A 17,930-nucleotide genomic window follows, 5' to 3' on the forward strand; every position below is an offset into this window, starting at 1 on the left:
TGCAACGGTGCTCGTTGTTGACGGCAGAACTCTGAGTTTTTAGCTACTCATAAAATTTTACCACTTCAAAGTGATCCCTGGAGGGGTGTTTATTAGAGAAGTCTGAACTCATCTCTGGCTGAAGCTGGCTCTGTCTAGCTATCACGAGCCACATGTGGTTTCAAAGTGCCTCCGATAGCAGTCTCCAGAACAATGTAATCCATAAGTTTACATTAAATATTTATATGACACTACTTTGCGCTCTTCTTGGTTTAATTGGTCTTTGAAATTCATCAAAACGTATCAGCAAAGTTCATTACTTAACACTGTTGGTATCATTCAGTATGAACGCTCTGCTAAACAAACAAGCCTGTCCGTATGGGCCACCTTACGGGAGCGAAATGGCAAAATCCTGCCTTGGCTCACGCTAGTCTAAAGGAGACCAGGGAGCAGAAGCAGACTTTGGAGCTGTAATCAAATTAGCACACTAATTCCAGGCAGGAGTACAGTTTTTCACAAATTCAATATGGAGAAGGGCAAATGCAGTTTCCAAGGAGGAGAAGGACTGTTCTGGCAGACTGAAGTGTATTTTTTTTTTTTTTTCCCCCAGAAAACTCATGGTATTTCAAATGAAATAAAGGCTTTTTAAAGCTATATTATGAAATATCCCAATTAAAATGGAAGGAAAATGTCAGAAGTTAAAACTTCGCAATACAGTCAGAACTGGTATTTGGATTTGTTGGTCTGAGTTGAAATGAAAACCAGCACAAGACATTTTGGCAAATCCAAAACATTTTGCAGATTTACAGTTTCAATAAAAACACTATTGTATAGGACAGAAAGCTTCGATTTCAATCTAGAGTAATCTCATTGTCTCTGACGGACGCAGACATCACTAGGAACAGGAGGTGGACCACCACCTCCCACCGCCAATAGTGTCATTTACAACTCAGAAATTCATCGGGAGGCAAACACGTCTAATACTCTTGCTGGAGGACCGGCAGGAAGGGGAATAAAACTGCACCGGTAAGGACAGAGCCATTTGGAAAAGTGAAGACAGATGTCCCCAGAAACATCCACCAAGTTTAAGCACCTTTTTTTTTTTTTTTTTTTTTTTCCACAGAAGGTTCTCCAGTCAATTTTCCCAGTAGCATCACACTGAAAATTCCTAAAAAAAAAATCTGACAGGACAGAGAACTGCATCAAAAGCCAAATTAAAATAAGGAAAAAGAGAAGAGACCTTTGTCCAACAACCAGGGCAGTGAGAAGTTACCAATGAATGAACTCGCTGTGTAAATCTGGAAGACGCAGTCCAAAGCAGCAGCAAGGCGAGGACTGACTCAGTTACAGCTGCTTTTTGGCAAGAAGCAGCAGATGCCAAACAGTTGGCCTGAGCAGCAAGGAAACATTGCTAGGACATTGCATTTGGGGCCAGGAGCCAGATGTTGGGCTATAAAAGCTGGCACGGAAGAGGCCAGGGCTGCCAAGAAGAGATACTGCTTTTCCCTGTGCAACTCCCTGTGAGTGTGAAGAAAACAGATTTTGAAGTCTCGGCTGCACATCCCCACCTTCCGCCTCTGTTTCTCCAAACCAGAGCAACTAGCTATTTGGGGGGGTGGGGGGGATCAAATGGAAGAAAACCCAAAATTTAGAGGTAGTTTCATGTAGACTAGCTAGTTAAAATAGGTTCAGAGTCCCTTGTCTCTCCTACACGTTGTGTCATTCTGCTCTGGCATAGCCACTCTAACGTCCGTATCAGAAGATAAGCACATGTTGTTGTCTTTATTACTCTGATTAGCATTAGTTTTTCCCCCACTGATTTTTATCTTGTCCCTGACACCTGCCAGGATCCGTGTTTAGGGCTCACACTAGAGAGGACAGTCCCCATCACCCCAGGGTGCTCTCTGCCCTGCAACGCAGCCAGCAGCAGCTCTCTGCTGAGGTTTCCCCGATGGAAGTAGCTTGGGATAATTCCCTGTCACTCTGGATTTATACATTGCGGTAACTACGCGTGTTTGATGAGAATGAACACTAGAGCAGAAAGTTAAAATGCTTGGAAGTTTTTTCAAAATCCAATTAGATGTCATTAAAATATTTATATATCGGGCGCAAGTTTTCCCAAAGGGCTCTCTTTTACAACTAACTATAGCACCAGGTGTGGGTCACAGCAGAATCTATTCTATTAATTGCTTTCAGAGCATTTTAGCATTACCGTATTTCCAAATTAACAGCAAGTTACAAAAGAAAAGGATTAACTCAGAATGAAGAGAGTAACACCCAGATATCCAGAGAGTTGCCATTTATAGCATCTAGCAAGTTGGAGCAGAGGAAAAGGCAAATTCAGAGTAATATGAGGACCAAGTGCCATCTGGTGGATCCACAGGCATCGCACAGCATACGGCCACAGATGGGATTTGGGAGCCGGTCAGACACAGGGTGGATTTGTATGCTGGAGGCATAGTTACTGGTATTAAAAGAAATCACTTAGTTGAAATCACTGACACGCTCTCTCTTTAGAAGACTCCAGACACCAAGATTTACAGGTACCCTGCTACTCTGGCTCCCGCAAGAAGTCCATAAAACTTTTCCCACCCAGTCCTCGCATCAACAGCCATAAATTCCCACAGCGTTTGATCTCAGGCGGCACAAACCTCGGCACTGATGGCAAAGCTGTGCAGGAGCTGCCATCGTACAGCAGCGAGCATTGACACTCCCGGGGTCACACAGAGCCACTGCCGCAGTCCAGGGCTGTTTGTCAGTCTGTCCACCGAGAAGTCAGAGTTCCTCCCCAAGATCAGCTCTCACTGTGCCAGCGGTCCTTCTGCTCCTACCTCTCCACCTCAGCATTTTAAAAATCTACAATGGGGTGCTCAGCGGAGGGGTAACACCACATCTCTGGTAGCCCAGATGCGCGTACCGCTGCTGAGAAAGTTGCCGATTGCTCACTGGTGCCAGACCAGTAACGCGGTTGCTTTACCAAAGGGACCACACTCCATCGTAAAGTAAAATTCTCAGGGCTAGGACAAGTAACACCTGAAATTAGTTTTTCCCACTTTTCAAAGTCACCAACAGTCACGCCAAACACACGCACACAAATATCTGCTGATGGCTGAGAAGAGCCAAAAGTTACTCCAATTAAACTGTTTCTGTCAGAAATCTCTCCTGTACCTCTTTCCCAAAACAAAGACAGGAAGGCAGAAACTACAAGTGGAGGTCTTATTCCTTCCGTGTCTTCTGCTTATTTTCCAGAACCAGATGTCTCCTCCTCCGAAGACTTCCGAGCTCTGCCTCCCACCAAGATCCAGTAGCTCCCAGCAACCCCATGGAGCGCAAAGAGTGTCGCAGTGCTGCGCAAAGGTGAGACTATGCACAAACAATATGGCAACTGAGTGTACATTTATCCAACACGGAGGAATTAATAACTTTTCCTTTTGTTAACTGTCCATTATTATTTTACCTTCCATTCTCCCCACTCCAGTTTTTGTAGCAGCCAGGGGACGGCATAAAATTCCTCAGGAGAGGGTTAAGGACAAAACTCGCAAAGCAGCTCCGCCGGCTGAGGAGAGGGGAATTTAGGAGTGGGTCACCAGTCCTATCCTCGTGCTGTCCAAGGAGGAAAGGCCCCGCCACACACCCCTCGTGGCTTGAAATCTTTATTAACAGCCCTGTGGCAATTGCCTGAGTGTAGACAGATTCAATCCTTTTTTCTGATAGAGCCACAAACACGAGACTCTTAAGAAGAACGAAAATAAGGTCTCAGCTGACTTCCAGCCGTCCTTCCCCGACGCGCGCCGCACGAGCCACGCACTTAACAAATCAGCTCCGCGGTTCACCCTCCCTCCGGAGCAGGACCGGCTTCTCCCCGGCGCCGCAGGTCCACCACTGATCTCTCCATACCCAAAACCTTTCCTTCATGAAGTGGATTAGAGCTGGTCTTAAAACCACGGTTATCTTGAACTTGCAAGACAGCAAAGGAATAAATAATTTAAAACTTGGGGAAAGTGCCCATTTAGATTAATGCTAAGCTGAAAATAGCGCTTCTCTCCAATTCACTGGATGACTATTATAACATTCGGTCCAGTTTAATGGAGTGATATTCTAGTTACATGAAGTTTCTCGGAAAGAAACGTACTATCCATCACCCACTTTCTACTCCATTTATCTGTAATGGAGATGATTACTTTAAAAATATCTTTCTTTGGTAGACTCGCATGCAAGTCATCGCTCTTGGCTAACTTTTGAGAGACATATTGCAATGATAAACACAAAGCCATCAACTTTGAAAGCAAAGAAAGGTGACCTGTCTATTGATACAGACAAATCAGACTGGGAAAGAATCCAAGGAGAAACACAGAAGGGCTTTCAACCCAGATCAGTAAGCTCTCCCACTTCTTTCTCCAGAGGTGGAGGTGAAATCAGACAGGCCAGATTTGAGAAGTGGGTCAGCCGAGTGCCTCCAAGGGGGCAAGAGGAGAGCTGAAACGCTCCACAAGTGTCTGAGGGCTCCTGCACGGACACGTGGACAGGCAGCGGCAGCGTTCCTCCCTCCCCCTTCCCATGGCCAAAGGGGGCATCGCAGGGTTTACAGCTTGTGGCATCCCTGCCAGACCACACATCTGCTCTTCCTGCCCATACCTCTACTCACAGCCTTTTACCTCTGCCTCACTGAGGGAATTATCTCTCTAAATTACCCTGGTAAAGCCAACAGTAGATATGCCTCAGGCACCTCGCGACGCAAGCACGCCTATACGTGTGCATATATCTCCTCTCCCTGGAGACCTCCAGCAGCACCAACCCCAAAAATACTTCCAGAGGTTTCACACCTCTCCGGGTGAACGTTTTAGTCCCTGCTAAACAGCTCATCTTTCTTTCAGGACAGTAACACAAGAACTGTCTTCCCAGATGAGCCCTTCCCTACCACAAAGCCTCTTCCAAGGGAGAGATGCTCTTGCACCATCGTGCTCAGTTTTCAGAGCAGCCCAAGAGCTACGTCTGCAGCTCCATCACAGACTAACCCGGGACTATCCCACAAACTGGTGAAATGCTTTTATCCATCTTTGATAGACGAGAGGCAAACTCAGAGCCAGAACCAGCAAGGTGCTTAGAAGAAAGGTTCAGATGGAGCTGGAGTAATTGCAGCTAAAAATCACCATTTACACCTTAGCCCTGGTGATGTCACCTCTCTGTGTGACTTCCAACTTCACCAGGTCCTTTACAAACCCACCAGAGATGCCCAGAGCTGCCCAGGTTTGAGCTACTCACAGCCCAGGACCCTCCCCGGAGGGCAGCATTTCCAGACATCCCCCTGCACAGCCCACGCAGAGGCAGCCCTGAGCGCGCCCAGCCTACACCGACAGCACAACCCCATCTCAGAGGGCTTCTCCTCAAAAGGGAGGTCAAGGCATCCCCATTAGCACCACCACCACCACCGTGCTGGAAGAACAACCAGGAGAGGAAGGATGGCCCTGCTGCCCGCGAGCTGAGGCCACAGGGAAGGAGATGACTCAAATTTTGATATTAGTTTGGCGAGGTAACACTTTACTTCTGGAAAATAACGGTAGTAGAATTAACACCTTGTTGGCCACAAGCCAGCGGCACAGCTGGCGGGGCCCCAGGAAAGCGGGGTTCTACCCTGTCCCCGTGCTCCCCCTTTCCTGTTGAGTCTGGACAGTCGCTTAAGGAGATTTTTAGGCAGAGCTCTAACACAGGCGCCCGTGGGTGCAAACAGCCCCTTCGGGCGCACGGCTGAGCTGCGAGAGTGAATTACACCATCCATACTGCACCATTTGCCTCCTTACTTGGGAAGAACGTTAACGTCTGAAACCAGTTGACCGCCTTGGTTAATAAGACCAGTTTTTACAGCTATGGTTAAAAGTCACAATCCAGGAGGAAACGAGACCACAGAGGAAAACGTCCTCACGTGAGGTTTGCTGCCAGCACGGTACGTATACATTGCTATAGGAGAGTGAGGCCACGGCTCCTTCCGCACCATCCCGAGCAGGAGAAAGTTTGCACCAGTTTCAGGGCCTGCCCAGGAGGGAAGGAGAGAAATTTCACTGCGTTCCAAAACTGGATCGAGACTGCCACCTACTAACATGCAGCTGGAATGACCAAAATTGTGCCGTGTTTCCGGAGAGAAAAAACAGAACGGAAGCAGGAAAAAAGCTAGGAGAATTGCCCTTGCAAAAGGGTTTAAAATGAAAAGCATCTTTCCTTTTTCTGGATGTCTGGTCACACCATCTCTGCAGGGCGCAGACGCCTTTCCTTGGCTGAATTGATAGGTCCCAGCACTTAACTCGGACTCGGCTGACTATTTAATTATTTTTTCTTTTTCTTTCCATATATGAAACGTCTACAAGGGCACCGTGTTTCCCTAGAGAAGCCCGTCTGAAATAGTTTGACGCTTTGGGAGAAGTACCTGCACTCCAGCAACTGGGGCATTTAAGCTGTTTCTCTTCTGCTGCGATAAACCGTGTGGTCTTAACATGAATCAATCCCAAGTACATTGTATTTGACATAGTGGTTTAATGCACAGCAGAGCTCAGCACATCGGCACACGAAGGATTGGCAATAAACCGCTCCAATTCGGCTGATTTTCAGATGATTCTCTGAAAATTTCTGAGAGCAGATTAACACAGGCTCTCCGTAGAGCCCCCTGACAGGACTAGCAACTGGGAACAAATTAAACCAGTGCCATAAGAGAGGCTATATAAAAGTATTTTAATTCATAGAGTGAGGACCTGTTTCAATACAGAAAAAAACAATAAATCTAGCTTTGTTCAAATGCTAAATACATGTGCGTCCAAGGTGCCAGTTAATTTGGGGCAAACACTGGAAACAGTGAAATATTTTCCAAACAAATCTTTCGAAAGAAAATGGATTTATGACAATACAGTAATTTTTCATTAAAAAAAAAAAAAAAGCTTCTGAATAATTTTCTGGGGTTCCTTAGTGGAGGAATGAACCTGAGCTGAATTCTCTCTGCTAAGGATGTATTTGTTTATGCCCCATGTGTTAATAAAACATATCTAATATAGCTAAGCAGAAGCTATCGCGTGCCAGCCAGCCTGCACAAGGGATGCCCTAATTACAGCTCCAGGAGCTGGACCCTCTCCACCGTTCAGCAGGCAGAAGGGGATGAGAGAAGGAGGTCCTGAAGGTACCGAGTGATAAAGGCCGCATTGGTTCCTCCAAAACTGGTGGGTTTTCTTCAGCCCAGAATCAATGACCAGCTTTTTCCAGCATTCCCCTTTATTCCCTCTCTTTCAGCGGAAATTAAGTATCTAGCTAGGCGTTAACTACTCACACAGTCGTTCTTTGGGTCTAAGAGGAAACGTTTCTGTAAAAAGGGGATTTGGGGCTTCCTGGAAAGGAGTTCCCCCCCCCCCCCCCCCGAAAAGAGCTCCAGAGCCCAAGCGGACACCCTGACCAGAGAACCACCCTTACCCTTCACCATGGCCCACTGGGAAGAAATAACTTTTCTTGTAAATACAGGATGTAGCTTTTGCATTTGGTGTTCAGCTGATCTTTTTACTTACACTGTTGAGCAGTTTAAATTAATAATTATGTCTCTCTAAATCCAACATGTATTGTATAGCATCACACTTCTTATATACACAGAGAGTTAAAGCCAGGTATCGTTAATCTTAAATATTTATATCTTCCTGGAACAACTAGTTGACAGCTGCTAAGCTTCTGGCAAACTGTCTGCCTTAAGTCTTTTCCCCCTTTCTTTTGGCACTATGCCCCTGGCTTGGTGTCAGCTACACACTGCAGAGACCATTCCGAACAACAACCACACACTCCCTCGTAAAGGAAGCTGGGGAGTACATCCCCCCTCCAATCACGCCTGCAGCTCGTTAACAATGGAGGGACTTACCCACATTTGCATGGATAGGGGGAATTAGCACCCCTATGGATCAAACGACTTTCCTGTCCTTGCCGAACGAAACCTCCCAGCACACCAACCAAACCAGCGGAAGACTCAGTTCGCAGACTGGTATTTGGATTAACAGCAGGAACCACAAAGAGCTTTACAGGCAGAGAAAGCTCGGGTTCTCTGCCCCCTTCTATATTATCTGTATTTTATTCTGCCATTGCCGTTTTACACTTGAACGGTGCCGCTTTGCTCTGTTTTGACCAAGTTTGCGCTGGGCTCAAGGGCAGCAGAGGAGGAGCGGTGCCCAAACCCAACCCCAGCAGCTTTACTCATTAACGCGGCTCTAATTGCTCTGCCGCCTGTGCCACCTGCCTCTGCCATGCGGTACTGCAATAACCACTGCCAGAGAGCACAGCGGTTTTCAAAAGGGGCGTAGGGGGAGCAGCAGGAATTGCATTTTGAGGAAGGGATGTATAAAGGCTGATTCCACACCGCTGGTCACTGCTGAAGACCTCGCGCTCTGCTTGCGGCTTGTACGAATATAGAAGCTGAAGAGATAAAGAACACAGTAAGGGCAAAACCGAGTAACCTGGAGGGAGAAGTGGACGTGGAGCAGCATTAATACTGACCAGAGGGCAAGCGGCCAGCTGGAGGGTACCTTGGAGCAGTCCCGGGAAAAGGAGACAAATCACAGCCATGAAGAGAACATGTGCACCGTGCAAAAACACTGACATGTTTTTATGCCTTAGCACACAAAATCCATCCAATAGCATGTGCTGCATTAACTCAACATATTGAATCCATGGCTTTTCCCATCCAGTTTTAGCAATTCGGGGATTAGCCACTAGTGGTCGTTGTTGTCCTGTGCAGCAATAATTCCCAGAGTTAGCGCAGGGAGAGAACACCGCCAAGTATTTTCCACGAGCTTATTTTCATCAGGTACAAACCCTAGCCAAAATTTTAAAGTCACACATAAAACGGCAGCTCTGCTCGTTCATCAGATGAACGGGGGTTACATTTACCTCTTCCTGCAAATTGTATTCAGCGTCAAAGAAAACACAACAGTTTGACAACAATTAGGTAATCACAATGAACTGGAAGCACTGCAGCTTTGTTTACGGAGTTCGTGTAAACACTGATTTTGATGCGGTTCCTTTTATCCCATGTGCGCGTATGTCCCCCAACCTAACGACAGGCAATTGCAAAATCACAGGAAAATACGATCCCCTGTTTGGTGGAAGTTTTCTGTGTTTGCTGAGTGCTTGTACAAAGCAAGTGCTCAAACAAAGCAGAGGCTGCTTTCCCCTGCTTCCCCCAGACAAAGTCTCTGCAGTACAGAGAGTTAAAAATTTAGGCTCAGGCTGACAAAGGGACACAGGCTTTTAAGTGCTTGGCCTTGAGGCATCCAGCTGGTGGAGCAGAATTCACCGATATGAGTAAGGCACCGAGGGGACCTCTGCGAAGCATGTTTCGGTGCCGTGCTACTCTATACGAGTACCTCGGCTACTCTATATGAGCTGGTTCAGGCAGCGGGAACAGTGCAGCCGCTAACCCCTTCTATAAATGCCACAAGGTATTAATTATAGTTGTGGTCACCTTTTGTATAAGTTCAGCTTTGTATGTCTGACCGGACTGGTGAAAACCTCAGTACCTGCGGACTCTCAGATGCTCCGGCCACCAGGCATAGTTTTCAGGGGTCTGCGACAGTCGTATGTGGTTAAACCCCACCTTAATTTATTATTATTTTTTTTAAGAACCTGTAATTTTGGAGGGTTTAGATCTCAGTTCCCTTTTGGGTTCTACATTCATTAACAAAAATTACAAAAAGTTCCGTTCCTTCCCTTGATTAAGGGCTTGGAGCATCTGCCTTATGAGGAAAGGCTGAGAGAGCTGGGACTCTTTAGCCTGGAGAAGAGAAGGCTGAGGGGAGACCTTATTATGGCGTACAAGTATCTAAAGGGTGGGTTGAAGGAGGATGGAGCCAGGCTCTTGTCAATGGTTCCCAGTGACAGGACGAGGGGCAATGGGCACAAATTAGAACACAGGAAGTTCCGTTCAAATACACGGAAACAGTTCTTTACGGTGAGGGTGACAGAGCACTGGCACAGGCTGCCCAGGGAGGTTGTGGAGTCCCCTTCTCTGGAGATGTTCAAGACCCGCCTGGATGCAGTCCTGAGTAATGTGCTCCGGGCAATCCTGCTTTAGCAGGGGAGTTGGACTAGGTGATCTCTAGAGGTCCCTTCCAACTCTGATGATTCTGTGATTCTGCGATTCCCCAAGCTTTGTTCTTCCCTTTAGCTGATTCACTCCACAGCCTAAACCCTCCTTCTCCTGACAGTCCCATCTACCTGTTTTATGCCCAAGAGGGACAGAGTCACCAAAGGCACCTCCCACTTTCCAACTACAGTACAGTACCAGATCGCAGACATTTACTGCCCACCCCACTGGGGCCAACACAGAGCGCTATTTCTAACCCGCCTCAGAAGCGAGCCAGCTTTCAAGAATAAATGCAACTCTCTGATGAGGGTAAACGCAAGTTCTGCATTTTGCGGAGGGTGTACTTTCTAAGTTCCACATTTATAACAGTATCATCAAAGCTATTCCACAAGATTAATCCCAACGGCTCGAGGTAGAATACTCTCACTGAGCAGTTTTGCTAGAGGAAGGGTTCATACAAAATGATGATCAAATTAGGGGAAAGGATGAATGCAGTAACTGCCTTCAACTTGTTCCAGTTCCCTGCATTTTGCAAATGATAAACTGAGTTACCGTAAAAACCTCGACCTTTAGTAAAAGGTCATATTACTATTACCCTCCGATTATAACCACTAATCAACACTATAAGAATACCATACTCTTTGCCCTCTGTTGGCTTCAAAATAACATTTCTGAAACTAGAAAGCCACAGCTTAATTTTAAAGCTATTTCAAAAATATGAAGATTTTAATTATACACACATAACTACACCTGTGTATAAATGTATGCCTGTATGTATTCACACACACACAATTTCCTTTCACATGGGCAGAAGCTTTTCAGCTTACTTCAGTGGGACCAGATATCTGCAGTAAAGGAAAAATCCATCTCTTCTCTGGGAAAGGAAAGCAGGAACTTTCTTTGGGATAAGTGTGACACATTATCACCCGCTTTAAACATTTAGCAGTGCTTCCACATTTTGCCCGTCCCCTTGGTTAAACAACAGGTGAAACACATCACCCACGGATGCACATTGAGGAGGACTCACTGATTGAGACAATCTGATAGAAAAAAGAACTTAAACCGGACTAGTATCACCTTAAACAACGTGGAAAAAGGTTTGTAAATAACTGACCTAAGATTTGATTGAAATTTCACTATTGTCATTAAGTATTTCTGCATTGACTTTGCTGGGCTTCAAGCTTATGTCTCAAGACTATAAGATGAGAAATGGAAGAAGGATCTCCGGTTCTGCAGAAACTCTCATGCTCTCCATCAGGAGCCTCCCACAAGCCTTTCAAAGCACATGTCACTGCTACACAGACTATAAAAGAGCAACAGTGAGCACCGAATTTACAAATGCCTTCCTCCCTCAGGAATAGGAAACCACTCTGAAGCAGATTCCTACTTCCTAAAAAAGTTTTTCTCTTCTCTCTTTGAAGTTTTGGGAAGAAACATATTCAATACTCTTCCATACTCCAGTGGTAGATATAATCAAATATGTCCATACCATTCCTGCAGTAGGGGATGTTCTAGACTCCCTGTTCACCTACTCACAGGCTGTCCCAAAGGCTATGCACTCATTAAAAAAAAAAAAACTGTTAAAAAAATTAATTTACTTTAAATCCAGTTCTGCATAATTCCATTTCAGTGCAATCTATATTCAGGCAAGCATTTAAATATTCTATTAAATGGGGATCCGTCATCAAATAATGTGGAATCCAGCAAAGTAATAGCTAACATCTTAGTGCTAAGCCTCCATCAGAGTCACAACGGTGCCTTGATACCCCCTTCATTTATTTCCAATTCTGGCACCTGTAACCATGGCAACATACACTGAAACCTTTCAAGCAGAACAGAACTGACAATCACAATAACAGCACAAAATACCTGAGGTGGGGAAAAAAAAAAAAAAAAAAAAAAGAGGAGAGGCACAAGCAGGTAGTTGTTGAAATTAAAAGCTAATGACAAGAAAACAGCTGGAAACAAATGCTGGCTCACGTGACCGTATTCTCCAGGCAGATGTATTTTTGCAAACCTGGTCCGCTCCGTCTTATTAGCCGTGCAGCTACGGAAAGCGAGGGAAAAGAAATATTGTTTCAGCAAAGAGTAAAAGCGCAAACTTGAAAAAGTAAGTTGCTGCAAATAGAAAGCAACTGTTTATCTGTTGCACGCAACTCCCGGAGCGCTCAATGTTAGCCCACGGGAAAGCGGGTCTTTTTTCCAAAGGCAAAGAGGCACAAACGCGCTTCAGAGAGACACCACCCAGCAAGAAAGAAAGAGAAGGCACCTTTTAAAGTGATTCTGAAAGAATAATTCCATTAGCCTACATCAAAGAAAAGGTTTGAAATGAGCATGAGTTAATAAACCATATATGTGTAAACTGGGATAACTTCCTAGACATTTAAGGGACCTAATTAGCATTTGAATGCTGCCAAGCAAGAAAGGGAAAGTCTATCTTTAAACTGTAACAATCAAAACTCGAAATGAGATTGACCTGTGCGGGAGAGCCTAGCAGGACACAGCTGCGGGGTTAGCTCCGAAGGTCTGCGGGGCTGGAGCCGAAAAAACACCAAGATCAAGGCCATCGCGAGACCTGCAGGGAAGGCTTGTAGGTTTTTTTATCTGTTACCCAGTGAAGCTGAATCCAGAGAACAGAATTAGAAGAAGAAGAGATGGAGTGACACCAGCCTGCCCCCCTTGCAGCACCCCACTCACCTCACAAGCCATGACTCAGGCGTCAAAACCACCAGGGAAGTCGGAGAGTAAGGCTCACTGGAGAAAAAAAGAAAAAAAATAAAGAAAGAAATAATACAAGACAAAACCAAACAAGATGTTAAACTAAACAGTCAAGGGAAAGAAGCAGTGCATCTAGGGATTTCCCTGCTAAGAAGCTATAAACCCCAAGAAACCACCACGAGCTATTTCACCAAACCTTGCTTTGAGATGGCATCACTCTTGCCTAAGGGGCTTCACATGCGCTCAAAAAATTGCGTATTATATTTAGCCTGCCACAATCCATGCAGTCTCCTTTCAGGTGCCTTTTTCATCCTTAGACACCAGAGGGAAACACAATAACCAACACTGCAGCAGGTATCAGGCAGGATAAATCCCATGCTTGCATGGAGTAGAGTGACAGCAAACGGGACCGGCAGAACTGGTTGCAGACTGTCCAACGGCCTGAACCCTGCAAACGTGTAAAGACGCACAGGGGAAGCCAGACGTCCCAGGATCAGACACTGCAGCCAGTTCTGCTCCCTTTTCAGTGCCTCTTCTCCCTTTTCAGTGTCCTTTCAGGACAAAAAGCTGTGATGGCCCTGGCACGTCACTGCTCCATCCCTCTGGGTGATGACGGTGGAGAGTCTGTGTTGTCCTCTTGCTCAGGGCAGTTTCATCCACTTCACACTGGGTCAGAAGACCAGGAGGAGACTCCTGAAGGAAAGCCACCACTGGAAAAACTGAGGAGGGCCTCTCCATGGGGTGACTGGGACCTCACTCCTCACAAAGCACCCTGCGCTCTGCCTTGGGTTGTGTCTTGCCTTTTCCCTTCTCCAGGAGTGCTTACAGACACCCACAGCCCATAATCCCGTGAAACAGCAAATGCACCAGGCACCTCTTCGTTTCACCACGGTGCGTGGTTGTGTCTCCATGCCAAAGCTCCTGGTGTCACTGGGAATTGTGCTTCCCACTGCTGATGATCCATTGCCCAAGGGCTGCAGCAGCAGGTGACGTGGAGAGAACTAGGAGCGCTTGCTTGTAGGTCAGGAAGCCAAAGGGTGGTCCGTTCCTCTTTTCCCCGGTCTTTTTCTCATTCAAATCTTATTGCGCAACAAAGACCGGTGCAGGATTCAGCAGAAGCAGAGGAAGATCTGGACTTGAAATGGAGAACACCAACATGGAGAAGAGCTGGGATGCGAGTGAGCAATCACGTTCTGAGAAAAGAGTCAGTCTCTCCTTTCTCTACCTGCTTCTCAGGGGGGAAACATAACTTTTCAAGCCGCAGGACACGAAAAAGCTGTCATTCACTGTCATGTAGGAAGCACCTTATCCTCCTTCCTCTGGGGAATTTCCTCAGCCACCGGATTTTGTAAAAGAGAATGTTTTTCCCCTACCATTGTGTCTCATTGACTCCTATTTTCTTCTTTGTCATTCATAAGACACTTTTTCCTGACCTCCAAGAATGTTTTGAGCTTTCCAGCTGATTTCTCTAATGCCTTGAGGTTAATACGGGTTCAGCAACGGCAGAGTTTAACAGCGGCTTTGCAAGTAGCCATCACTCAAAGGTGCAGGAGCAACGGGAAAGGATAAGAAAAACTAGACAGGGCAGAGCCTGCTCCATCCCATAACCTCCCTGGACGTGTTTTGCTCCAGCTGGAGCTCGCCATGGACCGCTGTGCTCCACCTGCACGTCCGTACACCGCACACGTGTACCCCACGCGTCGTTCAAAGCCACAGCTTTCCCGAGGAGACACGGTTCAGCTTGTGGGCTCTCACCCGTTCCACGAAGCCCGAACCCACGGCTGCCAAGGCCGAAGGAGAACACGGCCGTCCTCTCCAATCTGACCTCCCACAGCTAGTTGAACACTTTGCACTGTTACAGAGTTTTCTTGACAAAAAGACATTCCACCTTGAGTTAAGGACTTTAAGTGGTAGAAAAGGCACTGTGCCCCTTAGGAAGCTATTCCAATGGTTAATTAATCTCACTTTAGAAATGGCCTGCTTTCTCTCTAATTTTCGCTGACTTCTTCCATTTCTGGTTACATGATCTTGTTATACATTTAACAGACGTATAGTAACAGGTTTTCTGGCTTTACTGGGGTGCTGACAGACCAAAAATTTTAGCTTCCCATTTTTTCAAAGAATCTAATTAATGTTCCAATAAAGAAGACTCCTCTATTTCAAAATCTCATTAGATCAGTTCTATAGAAAGATATCTATTTCTTCTTTTATTGCTAGGAACTACAGCAGCGAAACCATTTGCATCCAGGGTTACTATATTTCCACATTCACTTTCACCTAAAAGCAAAAGTGTGAAAATCTTAACTGGCTCTGAATTTAAAGGTTTTTATTTCACTTTGCACCTTCAAAGTTAATTCATTATCATCATTTGGTGTAAAACTGCAGGTTTGATTGCTGTAATGAAACTGTTAATATCCTGGACTTAAGTAGTTCTGACCAAGAAACAATCTGTCAATATCCCAACTATTTATTTACTTAGAAATTTACATTCTTTGCCATCCTAAACCAGGAGGAAAAGTTTATATAGTGAGAAGACTACTCACTAACCTAAATTTTTTTGGAGCTGTGAAAGCAGAATGCTTTATCTCAAGTTTGACTTCTCAGGAAGTATAAATGAGCTCATATTTCAAAAGAAAAGGTCCTTCAGAGTTGAAAAATGAAACTTGTTCATTGCCGCTATTTCAGATTTTTTTCCTACTTTGTTTTCAGATTGGTTAGATTATTTGAAATCTACTCATTCTTGCGAACAGCTGTTAGTTTGGCGAATTGCAGTTTTCTCAGAGAAAATATTGCATCAGCTATTTGACTTGGTATCACAGATGTTCTCCTACTTTAGAAACTCGAAATACACCAAGGCAGCTTGGCAGAAGACATCACAAAGGGATACTAAACCGACAAAAACGCACCTTTGAAACCCCAACTACAGCAGCGTATCATCGATGAGCAAAAGTTTTTCCAAGAGTCCCAGAGGGAGGCGCTCCCAGCCCTATACCTTACCACGTTCTATCAATGGGCTGCAAAGACACACGGACGTGGGGAACATCAAAAGGGAAATAAAGCTGCCCAGCAGAAGGTGATCCAGAAAAAGCAAACTGGATGGAGGAAAAAAGAAAGGGAAAAAAAAAAAAAAAAGAAAGAAAAAGCTAAAAAGCAATTTATTGTGATGAGATATGGCCCTACATCTAGGCAGAAAGCAGCCGGGAGCAGAGGGGCTTTTCCGGCGAAGCTGTGGGTACGGTGACCCGCGTGCCTGAGCTCCAGCTCTCAGCGCACAGCTGTACAAAGAAGGGTTTCCCCGAGGGCCGGGAGCGAGGTGTCTGGCGGGGAGCTTCAGTGGAAGGCTGCTGGCGTATGCCCCGACGGCCCCTCCCAGCGCGCGGCAGGTCTTGCTGGCCTCCCGGCAAGCGGTGGCCTGTCGCCCAGCACATCGCCCGCCGGCTGCTCTCGCTCAAGTTGGTCTCGATGCACCACCCACCCGTTCTCGGTGCCACGGGAGAAGGACAGTTTGAAGCAAGATCTCTCAGGCCCACCCAGAGCCCAGGGAATCCACACAGCCCACCTTAAAAGTAGTAGTGCAACTGGTTACGATTTGTCACCTGCAGGTGCTGTCCGGGATACGGGAGGGGAAGAGAAAATAGCAACGGTCGCTTCGTCAAGGCATGAATGCCGAGTGCCACGATCCTGAAGTGAGAAACTGTATGGTTACGCGCTTCCACCAGCTGTGCCCGACTTCCCAGCCAGGGCAGCAGTGCCGCAGCAGGAAAGGAGGTGGCCATCAGCACTCAATCCCACCGCCCTGTGAGCCCAAAACCGAGTCCTAAGGCCTGATTCCCCACAACCTACCATGCGGGGCTGTAGCAAGCGCCCTAAGGAAGCAGAACACTACAAGGTCAACGCTCTGATTGAACTCCCCGGCTGTAACAGGCTGTCCCCAAGAGACTAGAAAGCCCTCATAGCACCGTAAACATAAAGTCTCATCTGAAAGTACAGCTATTTTGTTAAAATGACCAGCATTGTCTTAGCTGGACCGGCGGGCACTCTGTCATGTAACTATGTGTCCCAGAAGCTGTTCTCACTTGCTCAGCATTGTTATCACACCTGGGTGCCGCCCATCCAGGTGTCCCTTCCTCCATCCCTACTCCACCAAATCAGGATATGGCAACAGAAGGGCACTACGTCATTTTTCCTTCTTCTTTGTCACCCTGGCAATCTTCTGTACCAGGATAAAGCAGAAGCAAGCAAGCACAACCGTTACCTGCGCCTGTTTCTGCTTTAGGACTGGCGTAAAGGGCAGGAGCAGAGCCCAGGATTAGGGCTTTAAAACCGTCCAGCCATTACCTTTCTACTTGTGGAAGATGTTTTGGGTTTTTTTTTAAGTTATTATATTTTAAACTCGTGCTTTATGACTTCAGAATTAGGGCTGAATCCTATTAGGGAGACAAAAGGCTCCTTGTAGTTCATACACATCTAATAGTGTGAGAGACAGAGAGACTATTCTATTTGGCACAATATTTAGATAAATTAATCCTCAAGCGCTAAAGATTTGAGGGATTAACAGACTGAGTGACAGCTGAGCTCATCCAGCCTACATCCCTGGATCACACAGCAAAACCATTTGCCTTCAAGTTGAACATGTTCCTCACTTCCACCCGAGTCAGCACAATTCCTGCTCCTATTGCACTCGGGTCCCCGGGGGAGATCAACAAACTAATAAATCCACATTTCATGGTGGTTTGCAAAATTGTCATGTTATGTTCGTTTCTAAGATTTGATATTTCCTTTCTTCCCTTTGGAAAGAAAAAGACGTGTCACGTATATAAAACATATTACATTTTTAAACCTTTAAAATTTGATCTAAAAGTCATTGAAACTGCCCACTTTCAATGAGAAACAACGTGTAGCGGTCACGCATGTAAACAGGTCCACAAAGTATCACCCAGACCCTCCCAGGAGTTGCTTGGAGAAGACTTAATGAGCGGGAAACCTTAACTACTGTGTCATTCTTCCCTTGCAGAAGTATGACTGTTCCCCCCTGGACTAAATTGGGGTGGAAAGAAGAGGGGAGACACGCTCCCATCTCCAGTTACTGTAGCGAGGTCCTACAGTGGGCAGTCAGGAAATGGGAAGAAGTGGCCCC

Source organism: Vanellus vanellus, assembly GCF_965231255.1.
Source record: "Vanellus vanellus genome assembly, chromosome: 10".
Classification (NCBI taxonomy): domain Eukaryota; kingdom Metazoa; phylum Chordata; class Aves; order Charadriiformes; family Charadriidae; genus Vanellus; species Vanellus vanellus.